An 18,948-nucleotide genomic window follows, 5' to 3' on the forward strand; every position below is an offset into this window, starting at 1 on the left:
CCAAACCACAAAAAGGCAACTCATGAAATAGGGAACTTAGATACATTGTTCATACAATTCTCAAGTGGATATATAATAGCATATACTGTATATATATGAATACAGGATTCATTTCTCCTCCTTGGTTAGAATTCAGAGAGGGTGGCAGTTCTGTGAACATTCCTTTGGGTCGTAAACGCCGTTATCTAAGAACACCAGTGATGTTAGTTTTGGTCTCTTTTCACTCCAAAGATGGAAAACATAGTAAACTATATTTTTCATTAACTTCTTACATATATTTGGCTCGAGCAAGTTGAGCGATTTCGTTTAATACCAATCACTCCGTGTTTGTTACGCATACAAGGATATATATAAACTCTTAGACCTTTATAGAAGTCCGCAAGGTTCAACTACATAACTAACAGTCCTAGATAGACAGGATACAGTATAAACTTCAAACATACAGGAATACATCATGTTTACATTTCATAATCACTCATTTCTGGGTTTTAATGTTATAGATGCATATATGTGTGTGTGTGTGTGTGTGTGTGTGTGTGTGTGTGTGTGTGTGTGTGTTGTCCATTTGCGCATCTGGCATTCCTTCCTCGCTGGGGGGGGGGGTTTGGAGATAACGGTCTTCTTGGATGTTGGCTCGCGAACAAATCAGGATCGCGCGAGGATCTCTGTGGGGACTCATTACGCTGTAAAGGTGTCACAAACTAATCTACCCTCCAGACTGGCTGGCGCTAACGGAAGATTTAGAATTGGAAGAGTCATAGGTTGGGGCTTTAGAAACCCCTGTTAACGTGTGTTTATTGTGTTAAGGAATGCTGACTCCATGATTCTGCGCTCATACCCTACAACAGTTGCATAGAAACAAGACTGTTTAGCTGCCATATCAGCAAGAGCATTTACCTTATGCTTCCGTAGTATTAGTTGTGAGATGTGCTTTCACTATGATCACTGCTAATTTCTTTGGAAGTTTCATGGAAAACATTAGATCTTTCACTAATTCAGCATGCTTAATGGGGGATCCAGTAGAAGTTAGAAACTGTCTGGTTTGCCAAATGACACCAAAATCATGAATTACCCCAAAAGCATATCTGGAATCTGTGTAGATATTAGCAACTGATCCTGAAGCTAGCGTGCATGCTCTTGTTAGGGCTACTAGTTCTGCAGCTTGAGCTGAAAAATGATCTGGAAGACGTCCTGAAGCTAACACTTCCGTGGTGGACGTTACTGCATAACCTGCTCGTCTGTTACCTTCAATTACTTGAGCTGAACCGTCAACAAACAACTCAAATTCTGAATTCTCTTAGGGAGTTTCTTTTACTTCACTCATAGGTGTATATGTAAGCGTAACACAATCGTGTGTCATTTTGTCCTTCATCCTCTAACAAAACTTCAGTCATAGCAGACATCATACATGAGGACGGATTCGTGACAGGTGCACGCTGTAAGACAATATTCGGCATTATTGTGGACACTGCATGAGGGCTTTTTTTTACGTTTACAGTCTGACCTAACACTATTAATGATGAAAGGCCTGTGCTGTAAAATAACATTTAAGGCTGTGAGTCTACTTTAACCAGTGTCCCCCAAAGAAAAAACTGAGATAGTCACTTTCCTTTTGCTCTATCAAACAAAAACAGAAGTTTTTTATCTCTGTTGCAAGTTAGTGGGGAAATAAAGCACTCACAGCCCAAATGGTTAACGCGTCAGTGTGGCAAAGAGTTTAAATTTTCTGTCAGAATCCACCACTGTTTCTGCTCGGTTAATTTTTTTTATAAAAAATTAGAGAAAATATTTACTGAAGATAGTTTGCAGTTTCATCAGCAGAAGTCAGCTTCAATACTCGCACAGGAGTTCGTAGGCCGCCCCGCTTACAGTTACAAAGATCACAGCAGTTATACGATTTCCAAGGTCTAAGCTACGTCATTGCTGACAGGATGAATGATTCTCATTCGCTATGAAATAGATAAACACAGTCATTTTCCACACATATACAGATAGACTGAAGCATATCTCCATCGATTATGCAGCTGAAGTTAGGAACGTCATGACCTTCCAGGTCGCAGATTTGGGTTGCTGGGCGCCAGCATGTCCAGAACAACAACTCAGTCAATGTCCAATAATGCCAGTGGTTCCTTAACCTGTTACCAAGAAGACTAACACACACACCGACACACAGCTTTTCCAAGGTTGGATTTGGCCAGGCTCTCACTATAAACAGGAGAGTCCTCTCATAAAATCAAGATAATGCGTTCTTTCTCTCAAGGATAGCTAAACTTTAGTCTAACTGGAAAGAAAGGCTTTAACAAAAAAATGGCCCCTTAAACTATTGGCTTCAATGACCCCTATATGTTTTAACACATTGAAGACCTTTCTCAAACACAAAACAAGTCCCTATTTCATTTCTGGAAGTTGTGTTAAATAAGCAAGCACTGCATTCAGATATCAAATACAGACATTAAAGAATACATGAAAAGAACATTTCAGTAATCACACTGGTAACTTATATAAATAAAGTAAAATCTCCAGAGAAGTCATTCAATTCATTTGATATTTAGAAGGAAAAATATTGATTAATACCTTAATTATAATCAATTATTACATATACATTGAAGCAGCAGTGGATTCCAATCCACCCCCTTCAGTTTTAACTGATAAATTATGCATATATAACTGTAAAAGTTAAGCAGACTTTTTTACATTTTACAATCATTCAGGTACCAACATGGCCTTCTAAAGTAAAAAAACAAAAACCAGAAAGACAAATTAGGCAAGAACAAACCTCAGTGGTTTACACATGTAACAGATATCCATAACAAACAAGATACAGAGTTATATTTTGTATGATACAATATTTACAATCAAAACCAGGAAACATGAGGGCAGTCACTTTCCCTTTTCTGCTACCCATCTCTTCTTTTCTGCCTCATAAAAGGAAGACTGACAGAACTCTCCCCAAGTCATCTAGTGAGTCATCCTCTCTGTCCGATATAGGGAAAACCCTTTGGCAGGACAATATACATATTTCCCTGCCACACCAGGGAACCCAGTATATATGTGTGGACTCTCTGGGCCTTGTTTGAGGGGCTTGTGGCAGAATCTACAGAGGCGACCAGGGGGATGCTGCTCCATTGCCTTTCTCTTTCCCCGCTCCTTAATTACCTGTCTTACCTCTGCAGAGGCCTGTAGCTCTCGATTAAAAAAAGGTGTTTCAGCAAAGTCAGCAAACGGCATTCGAGGATTGGTGAGGCCTTCCGCTGCATACATCTGGTATACCTTTGTAGAGCATTAAAAGTACTTCACGCTCCCAGACTGATAAAATAAATTAATGGAGGAGCCATCACCAAGGTAACGTGACTTTGGCTGGCCACAAGCAAGACAGTTCCGTGTCCTCTTTGTATCAGGCTGCTGTTGCTGTTGCTGCTGCTGCTGCTTCTCCACAATATCTTTCACCATCTGTTCAATCTCACCCTTAGTTAGCGGGGACTCCTGGGGCTTATTTCTGGGTGGGTCTTCACTGGGGCAGGTGGGAGGGTTACCACTGGAACACTTACAGTTTCACTACCTTTTGTGAGGTGATGCCACAGCTGCTTGGTCTCCAGGAGTTTCTCTGGACTGGTGTTCGGTGACAAACTTGTGTTTGTCATCTTGGCCATGTGTTTCACATAACGTGAGATATGCTGTTTCGTGGTGGGGTGTAAGAGGCTATTGGGATCTGTAGGATTACACATTTATTTAAATGTTTTAATTTAGGTTCAACAGTATTTTAACTGAGAAAGTGCACACACTGTTTTCCATTTTTGAGGCAATCAAGGTTTTGGACATTAACCTCTTGTCACATCTCAAAGGTCAGCTGGGCCTTTTGTTGATCTAATCAGGCTGATTGGATTAGCATCTCAAGGCTCTGAGCTACACTGTTACCTGATGAAATCAGTTAACCAGCTGAATCATGTACTTTCCTTTACATGTTTTGTTCAAGAGTCCCCTCCTCTATGAAATTAATCCCACCCCCTTGAAATGTATATAAACTGCAATGTAAAGTTCCCTTAGACTAGACTTGATTGACATGACTACAGCGACGAAATAAAGAACTTATACCTCAACAATCTCCTGGTCTGCAACTCTATCTTTTCTACACTTGAGAAGAAAAAGTTCACAACAGATGGTGCCGTGAGCCGGATGGAGAAACTGAAACTCAACAAAGAATTAACTTTTCCAGACTGATTTGAAACTTCAAAGCTCAAAGATCTCAACAAAGCTAAATGAGTTCCAGAACTGAAGCTCAACAAAGATCTCAACAAAGATCTCAACATCTGACTTTCCAGTTCCAGACTGAATCTTTTGAATCCAGATTGAGCTCAACAAAGATCTGACTTTCCAGTTCCAGACTGAATCTTGAAACTTCAAGCTCAACAAAGAAAGAACTTTCTGACTGAGTTTCCAGACGGAACTTTTCCGTACAGCGAACGATTTGGTGAGTTTCACTCTATTCAAAGAACCACTGAAGACCAGTACAAATTTGTCACTCCTCTACGCCGCCAGAGAAGAAGTTAACAGACAGCTGTAGGGTTTGTTAACTAAAGTTATCCTCTAAAGTTGGTTTTAGAGATGAAATGTATCCTCTGTTTTTCAGGCAGGGAAGATTAACGTACATGTTAATATTGCTTATCCTCTAAAGTTTCTGTTAGATATGAAAGTGATCCTCTGTTGTCAGGCAGGGAAGAATTTAGCATTACGTGTTATTATTTGGTGATCCTCTGTTTCAGGCAGGGAAGTTTAGCATTACGTGCTAGTTATTTTGTTTTTGTTTTTTGGTGATCCTCTGTCCACAGAGTAGAATTAGCATTATGTGCTAGTTATTTGTTTTTTTGTTGTTCATCCTCTGTTCACTGAGAAGGTTAGCATTACTTGCTAATATTTGCTATCCTCTGTTTTCAGCAGAGAAGAATTGTTTTTATCCTCTGTAAAGTTAGGGAAGACTTATCCTCTGCTTTACCAGGGAAGGTGATACATCCTCTGTGTAGTCATAGAAGATAAATCCTCTGTTCAACAAGGGACGTTTAACAACAGTTACAACAGTTAATAGTTTAAACTGTTAACAGTAGTTTGTCCTCTACTTTGCTTAAGAAGGTTCATCCTCTGTTTAATCAGTAAAATTTAACAACTGTTAAAAGTGTGTTAGCAAGGTGGTTTACCCTCTGCTCTGCCAGGGAAGTGTTTTATCCTCTATAAAGTTAGGGAAGATTAGCATCAAGTGCTAATATATTGTACCCTCTGTTTTCAGGCTGGGGAGATTAACGTACATTTTAATATTGTTTTATCCTCTGCTTTGCCAGGGAAGTGGAAAGTTTTTTTCAGGCAGGGAAGATTTTAGTATAAATTGCTAATATTTTGTGTGTTACCCTTTGCTCTGGGCAAGGAAGGTTAACTGTGTTATCGAGTGTAGCCTCTTTTGTTCAGAGAAGATTTAGTGTTTTTGTTTGTTTTATCCTCTAAAAGTTAAGAAGGTGAAAGATCCTTTGCATATTTCTTTTTGGGGAATATTAGCGTAACATGACAGTACAGATTCTTGGTACGATGGCCTTCACCTGTCTCAAAAGCAAGGGTTTTGTAGCGAATTGGAGCATTAAATTTAAAATGCCTCCACTTGTTTCCACCCAGTTTTGAACTGAGGACCTTTCGCGTGTAAAAAAAACGTGATAACCACTACACTACGCAAACTTGATTTGGACGTCAGTCCCACCGCTTTTAGGTTACGCTTGTTCAAAAGCGACTGAAACTATAGACTGCCCAGTGTTTTTAACATGGCAAAATGCTGCTAATTTTGTTGGCAGAATGAACATTTTATATTACTGTACAGGAAACCTCAATGGTCATTTGTTTTATTTTTGTCCTTTTCTAAAGAGATTAAACCACAAACATCCCTGCAAGTGTACTGACCTGCTCAACAGAAAATCGCTTTCGAAATTTTTGCAAAAACAACCCACAGTTTCCGCCCAGTTTCGAACTGGGGACCTTTCGCGTGTGAGGCGAACGTGATAACCACTACACTACGGAAACACGTCTTCAGGTTGCAGACATAAATCTTTAGGTGCACGCTTATTAAAAAGCATATAAAGGAAATGATCGCTGCACCCACCTAGCGTGGCAAACAGTTAAAATTTTCTGTCAGAATCAAACCACTGTTTCTGCTCTGTTTTGAACCGAGGACCTTTCGCGTGTTAGGCGAACGTGATGACCACTACACTACAGAAACCTATTGATGAGGCACATGTGCTTTTTAGAAGATGCCTCCTTCCCATAATCTACTCTGCAAGCAGTGTGACAGTCTGTGAATTCCACAAACAACAGAATAGAGGTCATTCGGCATGGCAGTCTGCCTACAGTTCCTGGGTACGATGGCCTTCACCTGTCTTAAAAGTAAGGGTTTTGTATCGAATTGCAGCATTTATATTTAACATGCCTCCACTTGTTGCCGCCCAGTTTTGAACTGAAGACCTTTGCGTGTAAAGCGAACGTGATATCATGGCATGTGCTTTTTAGAAGATGGCTCCTTCCCATAATCTGCTCTGCAAGCAGTGTGACAGTCTGTGAATTCCACAAACAACAGAACAGAGGTCATTCGGCATGACAGTCTGCCTATAGATCCTTGGTACGATGGCCTTCACCTGTCTCAAAAGCAAGGGTTTTGTAGCGAATTGGAGCATTAAATTTAAAATGCCTCCACTTGTTTCCGCCCAGTTTTGAACTGAGGACCTTTCGCGTGTAAAGCAAACGTGATAACCACTACACTACGGAAACTTGATTTGGACATTAGTCCCACCGCTTCTAGCGTACGCTTGTTCAAAAGCGACTGAAACTATAGACTGCCCAGTGTTTTTAACGTGGCAAAATGCTGCTAATTTTGTTGGCAGACCGAATATTTTATATTACTGTACAGGAAACCTCAATGGTCATTTGTTTTATTTTTGTCCTTTTCTAAAGGACCTTTAGCGTGTTAGGCGAATGTGATGACCACTACACTACAGAAACCTATTGATGGAGCATGTGCTTTTTAGAAGATCCCTCCTTCCCATAATCTGCTCTGCAAGCAGAGTGACAGTTTGTAAATTCCACAAACAATAGAACAGAGGTTATTCGGCATGGCAATCTGCCTACAGCTCCTTGGTACAATGGCCTTCACCTGTCTCAAAAGTAAGGGTTTTGTAGCGAATTGCAGCATTTATATTTAACATGCCTCCACTTGTTTCCACCCAGTTTTGAACTGAGGACCTGTTGCGTGTAAAGCGAACGTGATAACCACTACACTACGGAAACTTGATTTGGTCGTCAGTCCCACCTCTTCTAGGGTACGCTTGTTCAAAAGCGACTGAAACTATAGACTGCCCAGTGTTTTAAATATGGCAAAAAGCTGCTAATTTTGTTGGCAGGCCAAACATTTTTTATTACTGTACAGGAAACCTCAACGGTCATTTGTTTTATTTTTGACAGAAAATGTGCCTGCATCCCTGTAAGTGTACTGACCTGCTCAATAGAAAATCGCATACGAAATTTTTGCAAAAACCACCCACAGTTTCCGCCCAGTTTGGAACTGGGGACATTTCGCGTGTGAGGCGAACGTGATAACCACTACACTACGGAAACACGTCTTCAGGTTGTAGACATAAATCTTTAGGTGCACGCTTATTAAAAAGCATATAAAGGAAATAAGCGCTGCTACCAGCTAGCGTGGCAAACAGTTTAAACTTTCTGTCAGAATCCAACCACTGTATCTGCTCGGTTTCGAACCGAGGACCTTTCGCGTGTTAGGCGAACGTGATGAACACTACACTACAGAAACCTATTGATGAGGCACATGTGCTTTTTAGAAGATGGCTCCTTCCCATAATCTACTCTGCAAGCAGTGTGACACTCTGTGAATTCCACAAACAACAGAACAGAGGTCATTCGGCATGGCAGTCTGCCTACAGCTCCTTGGTACTGTTGTAAACTTCTTCGTTCTTCAGTGTAGAAAAACTCAGAAGCGAAAACCAGTAGACTTATTTAAGCAGGATTCTTTATTCGCTGTAGTCTGCTTCGTACCCAAGTCAAGTGAAGTCTAAGGCAGTATACATTTAGTTCATATACCCTTTCAGGGGGAGGAGTTACATAAAGGTGGAAACAAAAGCATGTAAATGAGGCATCTGGGTTAAGGAATGTGCCCTAGACTGAGAGTGTTACCAATCCTAATCCAATCAGCATAACAGTGTAATGTAAATATCCTAATCCAATCAGCCAGACTCTTCACCGATACCTTCACATTATCTTAATGGCCAGGCAGTGCATAAAGACAAAAGGTGATAGTCTCAGTGCTCTGACCAATTTAACTTACAATAGAGAGCTGGACAGACAGGAACAGGCAGGTTTGTGACATCATTTACCTTAGATACAAAATTCACACTAATAAACTTTCTCAGTTTCTATACTATTGTATTAGAAGCTCAATTAAACATTTAAATAAAATTTGTAATCCTACATTTCCCCCTTTGAGAGTTCTTAATAACTCTCACATTATATACAAATTTAAACACTTAAGTTCATTCTTGTAACTTGTGATCGTTACAGGCACATAACTCATGTTCTGTGTTTGCTTTTCTGTAATTGCATGTTGACACAGAAACAAAACATGCAAATAGGGTCCGTGAGTCTTTTCTGGTTGGAACTGTGATTTTCTCGTGATCAATCAAGTTTGTGAACCATGAAGAATTATCTTCAGTCATCTTGGTGTAATTTTGCTGAAAGATCAAGAATGTCTTGTTGGACCAACATGTTTGTGCACAAGTAAGTCCTGGAGTGCAGTCATCTTCGGATGTGACATGCACACTTTCTTTCCAGCAAACAAGGCATTTGTGACATATTCATCAGCTCTAAGAATATGTTGTTTCTGGAGTCCGGACTTTGTGCGATCTTCATGATGTGTAGTAGTAGGACAATCTTGATCATGTTGATGGATGACTGAAGGTTTCGTAGTCTCTGCGTTGTGTATTTCTTTCTTTTTCTTTTCTTTATCCTTTTGTGATAGTTGTCTCGGAAGTGGGTCAAGTTGTTTCTTGAGGTTTTCTTGTGGCTTCATACGCAGATGACGAGGTCAGTGCGTATGGGTCTCGGGAAGTCATCAGTGGTATCTGCACAGAGTAAGAAAGAAAACAAAAGACAGGAGAGCAGTATTTGTTCACCCACTGGGGTTGCAAACTTTTTCTGAGTCTGCTAGACAGTAGAGCAGTATTTGTTCAAACACTAGGGTTGTAAACTTTTTCTGGGTCTGCTATTGTTCCATCTTTCCCTATTTCTTAATTCCTTTGACACCTAAAGAACGCAGTGAGGTTAGGATGGACTAGGAGGGAGTCTTCACCGCAGAGTTTGACCCCCGAAGCCTGTTGCATTCGGTTCTTCTCTGGGCTCCTCACTGGTTCCGTGTCCTAACCTATCCCTGTAGGTGGGGGAACAACGTTACAGTGTGAAACATAAGTCCAGGTTTTTTTTTCTTTCATTTTTTTTTCTTTCATTTTTTTTTCTTTTTCTGACACAATACTGCAGCTGCTGTAATCAACATCCCTTAATGTGGCCCATGCCACTTTGGTTCTAATGGAGGAAACGTCTTTGTACAGATCAATTATTGATTCAGGAGGCATAATTTTCTTCTGTGCTGCACTACCTGAACAAACTTGTACAGTTGCATAGAAACAAGACTGTTTAGCTGCCATATCAGCAAGAGCATTTACCTTATGCTTCCGTAGTATTAGTTGTGAGATGTGCTTTCACTATGATCACTGCTAATTTCTTTGGAAGTTTCATGGAAAACATTAGATCTTTCACTAATTCAGCATGCTTAATGGGGGATCCAGTAGAAGTTAGAAACTGTCTGGTTTGCCAAATGACACCAAAATCATGAATTACCCCAAAAGCATATCTGGAATCTGTGTAGATATTAGCAACTGATCCTGAAGCTAGCGTGGATGCTCTTGTTAGGGCTACTAGTTCTGCAGCTTGAGCTGAAAAATGATCTGGAAGACGTCCTGAAGCTAACACTTCCGTGGTGGACGTTACTGCATAACCTGCTCGTCTGTTACCTTCAATTACTTGAGCTGAACCGTCAACAAACAACTCAAATTCTGAATTCTCTGTGGGAGTTTCTTTTACTTCACTCATAGGTGTATATGTAAGCGTAACACAATCGTGTGTCATTTCTCCTTCATCCTCTAACAAAACTTCAGTCATAGCAGACATCATACATGAGGACGGATTCGTGACAGGTGCACGCTGTAAGACAATATTCGGCATTATTGTGGACACTGCATGAGGGCTTTTTTTACGTTTACAGTCTGACCTAACACTATTAATGATGAAAGGCCTGTGCTGTAAAATAACATTTAAGGCTGTGAGTCTACTTTAACCAGTGTCCCCCAAAGAAAAAACTGAGATAGTCACTTTCCTTTTGTTCTATTAAACAAAAACAGAAGTTTTTTATCTCTGTTGCAAGTTAGTGGGGAAATAAAGCACTCACAGCCCAAATGGTTAACGCGTCAACCAGCTGCCCCAGTTTAATGACGAGGGGACGGGCTGCTTCAGAGTAGCAAGCAGACTGAGTAGGAGCTGAGTAACATTGTTAACTTGTTTAAAGTTATTTTTGTTTTTCCTACACTCTTTTCCCCAATGTCCATGTTTACCACAATAATAACAACTACTGCCCTCTCTCTTAGGACATTTGAGTTTCTGTTGATTCTCTGTGTTGACCTTAAATGATGCTGTTGCAATTTTTACTCTTTCCTTGACATCAGAGTCTCTTTCCCATGCAGCCAAACTGTCTAAGTTGTTTTGTATGGTTCTAGTGGACCATGTTAAGTCTAAGAAAGGCAATGCTTTTCTATGTTCTGACAACAGACCGTCAAACCAGGTGCGAACTAGGGGACCATTATCTTCTAGCACCTTCTCTGAAGTGTCAGCTATACCACTGTATGCAGCTGCTGACTGGCAAAATCTTTGAGTGTACTCACTAACAGTTTCACCCTTCTTCTGTAAACAACTAGTGATCTTCGACCAGTCAATTTTGGGTCCAACTTCAACGCTTTCAGAACTCCCTCTCTCAATTCATCTTTTCTGGCATGTTGCAGTTCAGAAGTAACAGCAGACTCAAAACTGTTGAATTCAGATTCAGTTAGAATTTGTGACATCAGCTGTGTGACTTCTGCCAACGACATGTCGTAAAGACGCATTTTACTGATCAATGCCCTTCTAAATTCAGAAACATCAGTGCGTACTGAAGGTAAGCTTTGGGATAGTCTTTCTATGTCTCTAGGTCCGAGTGCTTTGGCAACAGTTTGGTTTTGGACAACAGAACAGTTGGGAGTAACACTTTCAGTTCCCTCAATTCCCTGAGATCTTCTTGCAACACAAACCTTTACTGAATCTACAGGCTTATCAGTTACTGATGGGATGTCTACATCTGTTTCAAAAAATGCTTGTAAGTCAGGATAAGTTTCATCTGACGGTTGGTCTTCTGAGTCACATTTGGTTGAGGCCTTGTTATGGCCCACCTTAGTGTGCATTTGTTTGTTCTGTTCTTTTAATTTAGCTATACACCTAGATTGTTCTTGTGCAATGGATAAGCTAAATTCCCTATGGCAACAGATTATGCCTTTCATGTTTTTCTTTCTGATACATGCACCTAACACCTTCTTGCATTCTTCAATAGACCAAATCTTATCTGGATGAATCTCATATTTCTGTGTTAGTTCTTGTCTAACTTTTTCAGTGACTATTAGATCCATCTGTTCTCCTAACAGTGTTTTAAATTCGCTATCTGACCACAAAGGATTAGCAAGACCAAATTTTTCAGTTGTTGGAACCAGCCTAGCATTCGTTCTAACCATTTTGTGGATTTCTTTATCACACAATCAAAAACACTAAAACTTCTCTGATCAAAAGAGTCTACACTTATGTCCAAGATCAAACTGTTGATAAACCTTCCTTGTTACCAACACATCACATTTAACTTCCCTGCCAGAAACAGAGGATGAAACACAAAATATTAGCACGTTACGCTAATCTTCCCTGAAAGAAACGGAAAGGATCTTTCACCTTCCTAACTTTTTAGAGGATAAAATAAAATTACTAGCATGTATTGCTAACTCTTCCCTGCCTGAAACAGAGGATCAAACTTTCCTCTCTAAAAGAAAAACTTTTAAAAGGGTAACCAAAATAAATAGCCTGTAAGACTACCTCTTCTCTGCTTGCACAGAGGCTAACAATATTTTAACTTGAATGCTAAAATCTTCCCTGTCTGCACAGAGGATACCAACAACTTCCCTGACTATTCAGAGGATCAAACTCTCTTCTCTAAAAGATTTTTTTTTAGAGGGTAACACCACAAGGTAACAAACAACAAAACAAATAATTAGCAAAATAATACTAATCTTCCCTGCCTGACACAGAGGGTATCTTTTTAACATGTGATGTTAAAAACGTCCCTGCCTGAACAGAGGATATTTTTTTTATCTTTAAAAGACAACTTTTAAAGGATAACTTTAGGTAATCAAACACTACAGCTGTCTGATAACTCTTTCTCTGATGGCACAGAGGATAATTTTTACTGGTTTTTCAACGGTTCTTTGAATGGAGTGAAACTCACCAAATTATTGTTGTATGGAAAAAATTCCGTCTGGAAACTCAGAGATCTTTGTTGAGCTTGGTTCTGGAACTCAGTTAGCTTTGTTGAGATCTTTGTTGAGATTCAGTTCTGGAACACAGTCAGCTTTGTTGAGATCTTTGTTGAGATTCAGTTCGCAAACTCAGGCAGCTTTGTTGAGATCTTTCTGGATTCAAAAGATTCAGTCTGGAACTGGAAAGTCAGATCTTTGTTGAGATCTTTGAGCTTTGAAGTTTCAAAAGTTCATTCTTTGTTGAGTTTCAGTTTCTCCATCCGGGTCACGGCACCATCTGTTGTAAACTTCTTCGTTCTTCAGTGTAGAAAAACTCAGAAGCGAAAACCAGTAGACTTATTTAAGCAGGATTCTTTACTCGCTGTAGTCTGCTTCGTACCCAAGTCAAGTGAAGTCTAACTAAGGCAGTATACATTTAGTTCATAGGGGGAGGAGTTACATAAAGGTGGAAACAAAAGCATGTAAATGAGGCATCTGGGTTAAGGAATGTGCCCTAGACAGTTTTGAACTGAAGACCTTTGAGTGTAAAGCGAACGTGATTTCATGGCATGTGCTTTTTAGAAGATGGCTCCATCCCATAATCTGCTCTGAAAGCAGTGTGACAGTCTGTGAATTCCACAAACAACAGAACAGAGGTCATTCGGCATGGCAGTCTGCCTACAGATTCTTGGTACGATGGCCTTCACCTGTCTCAAAAGCAAGGGTTTTGTAGCGAATTGGAGCATTAAATTTAAAATGCCTCCACTTGTTTCCGCCCAGTTTTGAACTGAGCACCTTTCGCGTGTAAAGCGAACATGATAACCACTACACTACAGAAACTTGTTTTGGACGTCAGTCCCACCTCTTCTAGGGTACGCTTGTTCAAAAGCGACTGAAACTATAGACTGCCCAGTGTTTTTAACATGGCAAAAAGCTGCTAATTTTGTTGGCAGACCGAACATTTTATATTACTGTACAGGAAACGTCAATGGTCATTTGTTTTATTTTTGTCCTTTTTTAAAGAGATTAAACCACAAACATCCCTGCAAGTGTACTGACCTGGTCAACAGAAAATCGCTTACGAAATTTTTGCAAAATCCACCCACAGTTTCCGCCCAGTTTCGAACTGGGGACCTTTCGCGTGTGAGGCAAACGTGATAACCACTACACTACGGAAACAAGTCTTCAGGTTGCAGACATAAATATTTAGGTGCACGCTTATTAAAAAGCATATAAAGGAAATGAGCGCTCCACCCACCTAGTGTGGCAAAGAGTTTAAATTTTCTGTCAGAATCCAACCACTTTTTCTAGTTCAAAATTTTTTGAACTGAGGACCTTTCGCGTGTAAAGCAAACGTGATAACCACTACACTACGGAAACTTGGTTTGGACGTCAGTCCCACCTCTTTTAGCGTACGCTTGTTCAAAAGCGACTGAAACTATAGACTGCCCAGTGTTTTAAACATGGCAATAAAGCTGCTAATTTTGTTGGCAGACCAAACATTTTTTATTACTGTACAGGAAACCTCAACGGTCATTTGTTTTATTTTTGACAGAAAATGTGCCTGCATCCCTGCAAGTGTACTGACCCAGAACCAGATATGAAGAATAAACTCAGTAATTTTCCACACATATACAGATAGACTGAAGCATATCTCCATCGATTATGCAGCTGAAGTTAGGCACGTCATGACCTTCCAGGTCGCAGATTTGGGTTGCTGGGCGCCAGCATGTCCAGAACAACAACTCAGTCAATGTCCAATAATGCCAGTGGTTCCTTAACCTGTTACCAAGAAGACTAACACACACACCGACACACAGCTTTTCCAAGGTTGGATTTGGCCAGGCTCTCACTATAAACAGGAGAGTCCTCTCAACCAAGACAAATGGTCAAGAAAATCAAGATAATGCGTTCTTTCTCTCAAGGATAGCTAAACTTTAGTCTAACTGGAAAGACAGGCTTTAACAAAAAAATGGCCCCTTAAACTATTGGCTTCAATGACCCCTATATGTTTTAACACATTGAAGACCTTTCTCAAACACAAAACAAGTCCCTATTTCATTTCTGGAAGCTGTGTTAAATAAGCAAGCACTGCATTCAGATATCAAATACAGACATTAAAGAATACATGAAAAGAACATTTCAGTAATCACACTGGTAACTTATATAAATAAAGTAAAATCTCCAGAGAAGTCATTCAATTCATTTGATATTTAGAAGGAAAAATATTGATTAATACCTTAATTATAATCAATTATTACATATACATTGAAGCAGCAGTGGATTCCAATCCACCCCCTTCAGTTTTAACTGATAAATTATGCATATATAACTGTAAAAGTTAAGCAGACTTTTTTACATTTTACAATCATTCAGGTACCAACATGGCCTTCTAAAGTAAAAAAAAAAAAAACAGAAAGACAAATTAGGCAAGAACAAACCTCAGTGGTTTACACATGTAACAGATATCCATAACAAACAAGATACAGAGTTATATTTTGTATGATACAATATTTACAATCAAAACCAGGAAACATGAGGGCAGTCACTTTCCCTTTTCTGCTACCCATCTCTTCTTTTCTGCCTCATAAAAGGAAGACTGACAGAACTCTCCCCAAGTCATCTAGTGAGTCATCCTCTCTGTCCGATATAGGGAAAACACTTTGGCAGGACAATATACATATTTCCCTGCCACACCAGGGAACCCAGTATATATGTGTGGACTCTCTGGGCCTTGTTTGAGGGGCTTGTGGCAGAATCTACAGAGGCGACCAGGGGGATGCTGCTCCATTGCCTTTCTCTTTCCCCGCTCCTTAATTACCTGTCTTACCTCTGCAGAGGCCTGTAGCTCTCGATTAAAAAAAGGTGTTTCACCAAAGTCAGCAAACGGCATTCGAGGATTGGTGAGGCCTTCCGCTGCATACATCTGGTATACCTTTGTAGAGCATTAAAAGTACTTCACGCTCCCAGACTGATAAAATAAATTAATGGAGGAGCCATCACCAAGGTAACTGGACTTTGGCTGGCCACAAGCAAGACAGTTCCGTGTCCTCTTTGTAACAGGCTGCTGTTGCTGTTGCTGCTGCTGCTGCTTCTCCACAATGTCTTTCACCATCTGTTCAATCTCACCCTTAGTTAGCGGGGACTCCTGGGGCTTATTTCTGGGTGGGTCTTCACTGGGGCAGGTGGGAGGGTTACCACTGGAACACTTACAGTTTCACTACCTTTTGTGAGGTGATGCCACAGCTGCTGGGTCTCCAGGAGTTTCTCTGGACTGGTGTTCGGTGACAAACTTGTGTTTGTCATCTTGGCCATGTGTTTCACATAACGTGAGATATGCTGTTTCGTGGTGGGGTGTAAGAGGCTATTGGGATCTGTAGGATTACACATTTATTTAAATGTTTTAATTTAGGTTCAACAGTATTTTAACTGAGAAAGTGCACACACTGTTTTCCATTTTTGAGGCAATCAAGGTTTTGGACATTAACCTCTTGTCACATCTCAAAAGTCAGCTGGGCCTTTTGTTGATCTAATCAGGCTGATTGGATTAGCATCTCAAGGCTCTGAGCTACACTGTTACCTGATGAAATCAGTTAACCAGCTGAATCATGTACTTTCCTTTACATGTTTTGTTCAAGAGTCCCCTCCTCTATGAAATTAATCCCACCCCCTTGAAATGTATATAAACTGCAATGTAAAGTTCCCTTAGACTAGACTTGATTGACATGACTACAGTGACGAAATAAAGAACTTATACCTCAACAATCTCCTGGTCTGGGGCCTCATGTATCAACACTGCGTACGCACAAAAACACGGCGTACGTCAGCTTTCACGTTCACGGCCAGATGTACTAACAGTGAAATTAACGTAAGAATGTGCGTTCCTCCAAGTAAACTTCATGTCTGGCGTACGTATATTTGTCGTGATTTTTGTCCGTTGGCGACTCATAGAGGCAATAAAGTGAAGTGGCAATCATTACACTACGAATTGTTCTATCGCACCACCAGCTGTCAGATATTGCTTATAATTTGTAATTGATAAATTATTTGACATATTATTGTCACACGAGTTTTATTAAAATATTATATTATGCAATTAAGTAAGAACATAGGCTATATAAAGCATGTCCAAATTGATACAACCCGTCTAGCAATGGCAGCGTTGGCTTAACTAAAAAAAATAAACTTCATTGATTCGGCCAGTAAAGATAAAAAAGAAAGTAATATTTTTATTCAGCAAGGACACATTGAAGTGACAAGTAAAAGTGACAGTAAATGCATTTATAATGTTACAAAAGATTATAAGATTTCGACATCTGTTTGATTTAAGTTTCTATTAATTAAAGAATCCTGAAAATACTAGCCTATATCATGGTTTCCACGAAAATATGAAGCAGAAGCACAGCGGTTTTCAACACTGATAATAATCATAAATGTTTCTTGATCATCAAATCATTATATTACAATGATTTCTGAAGGATCATGTGACACTGAAGACTGGAGTAATGATGCTGAAAATTCAGCTTTGATCACAGGAATAAATTACACTTTTCTATATATTCACATAGAAGACATTTTCAGTGAAATTTCGTTTCTTGCTTGCTTAAGCCATGTTCTTGCAGGTTTATTTCGCCACATTGGACTAATTACCATATTTAAATGATTTAATTGAGGGAGGAGACTGGGTGGGGCGTTGTGCTCGTGCATGTGCGCTCAATTTTACGTTAATTGGGATGTACAAAGAGAATAAGCGTGGGATCCTTCGTACGCAGAGATTCATACATCTGTTTTTTTTTGTGCGTACGCACATTTACAGCTTTGTCCGTACGCAATGTTTTAGTATGAATTCAACGCAAGTCTTTGTACATGAGGCCCCTGGTCTGCAACTCTATCTTTTCTACACTTGAGAAGAAAAAGTTCACAACAGATGGTGCCGGGACCCGGATGGAGAAACTGAAACTCAACAAAGAATTAACTTTTCCAGACTGATTTGAAACTTCAAAGCTCAAAGATCTCAACAAAGCTAAATGAGTTCCAGAACTGAAGCTCAACAAAGATCTCAACAAAGATCTCAACATCTGACTTTCCAGTTCCAGACTGAATCTTTTGAATCCAGATTGAGCTCAACAAAGATCTGACTTTCCAGTTCCAGACTGAATCTTGAAACTTCAAGCTCAACAAAGAAAGAACTTTCTGACTGAGTTTCCAGACGGAACTTTTCCGTACAGCGAACGATTTGGTGAGTTTCACTCTATTCAAAGAACCACTGAAGACCAGTACAAATTTGTCACTCCTCTGCGCCGCCAGAGAAGAAGTTAACAGACAGCTGTAGGGTTTGTTAACTAAAGTTATCCTCTAAAGTTGGTTTTAAAGATGAAATGTATCCTCTGTTTTTCAGGCAGGGAAGATTAACGTACATGTTAATATTGCTTATCCTCTAAAGTTTCTGTTAGATATGAAAGTGATCCTCTGTTGTCAGGCAGGGAAGAATTTAGCATTACGTGTTATTATTTGGTGATCCTCTGTTTCAGGCAGGGAAGTTTAGCATTACGTGCTAGTTATTTTGTTTTTGTTTTTTGGTGATCCTCTGTCCACAGAGTAGAATTAGCATTATGTGCTAGTTATTTGTTTTTTTGTTGTTCATCCTCTGTTCACTGAGAAGGTTAGTATTACTTGCTAATATTTGCTATCCTCTGTTTTCAGCAGAGAAGAATTGTTTTTATCCTCTGTAAAGTTAGGGAAGGCTTATCCTCTGCTTTACCAGGGAAGGTGATACATCCTCTGTGTAGTCATAGAAGATTAATCCTCTGTTCAACAAGGGACGTTTAACAACAGTTACAACAGTTAATAGTTTAAACTGTTAACAGTAGTTTGTCCTCTACTTTGCTTAAGAAGGTTCATCCTCTGTTTAATCAGGAAAATTTAACAACTGTTAAAAGTGTGTTAGCAAGGTGGTTTACCCTCTGCTCTGCCAGGGAAGTGTTTTATCCTCTATAAAGTTAGGGAAGATTAGCATCAAGTGCTAATATATTGTACCCTCTGTTTTCAGGCTGGGGAGATTAACGTACATTTTAATATTGTTTTATCCTCTGCTTTGCCAGGGAAGTGGAAAGTTTTTTTCAGGCAGGGAAGATTTTAGTATAAATTGCTAATATTTTGTGTGTTACCCTTTGCTCTGGGCAAGGAAGGTTAACTGTGTTATCGAGTGTAGCCTCTTTTGATCAGAGAAGATTTAGTGTTTTTGTTTGTTTTATCATCTAAAAGCTAAGAAGGTGAA

General features: G+C 39.7%; 6 non-coding genes across 6 annotated transcripts; all 6 read right to left on the reverse strand.

The window, feature by feature from the left end:
* Positions 1–5,981: 5,981 nt before the first annotated feature.
* On the reverse strand, positions 5,982–6,054 carry trnav-cac (transfer RNA valine (anticodon CAC)). Its single transcript has one exon. It is a non-coding gene; the product is annotated as a tRNA-Val (tRNA).
* A 123-nt stretch (positions 6,055–6,177) lies between these two features.
* On the reverse strand, positions 6,178–6,250 carry trnav-aac (transfer RNA valine (anticodon AAC)). The gene has a single exon. It is a non-coding gene; the product is annotated as a tRNA-Val (tRNA).
* A 472-nt stretch (positions 6,251–6,722) lies between these two features.
* Positions 6,723–6,795, reverse strand: trnav-uac (transfer RNA valine (anticodon UAC)). The gene has a single exon. It is a non-coding gene; the product is annotated as a tRNA-Val (tRNA).
* Positions 6,796–7,565: 770 nt separating this feature from the next.
* On the reverse strand, positions 7,566–7,638 carry trnav-cac (transfer RNA valine (anticodon CAC)). The gene has a single exon. It is a non-coding gene; the product is annotated as a tRNA-Val (tRNA).
* A 5,800-nt stretch (positions 7,639–13,438) lies between these two features.
* trnav-uac (transfer RNA valine (anticodon UAC)) lies at positions 13,439–13,511 on the reverse strand. Its single transcript has one exon. It is a non-coding gene; the product is annotated as a tRNA-Val (tRNA).
* A 266-nt stretch (positions 13,512–13,777) lies between these two features.
* Positions 13,778–13,850, reverse strand: trnav-cac (transfer RNA valine (anticodon CAC)). The gene has a single exon. It is a non-coding gene; the product is annotated as a tRNA-Val (tRNA).
* Between the last annotated feature and the right edge of the window lie 5,098 nt (positions 13,851–18,948).

Source organism: Siphateles boraxobius, unplaced genomic scaffold (assembly GCF_051911475.1).
Source record: "Siphateles boraxobius isolate OS27281-9 unplaced genomic scaffold, OSU_SipBor_1 6, whole genome shotgun sequence".
In the NCBI taxonomy this organism is placed as follows: Eukaryota; Metazoa; Chordata; class Actinopteri; order Cypriniformes; family Leuciscidae; genus Siphateles; species Siphateles boraxobius.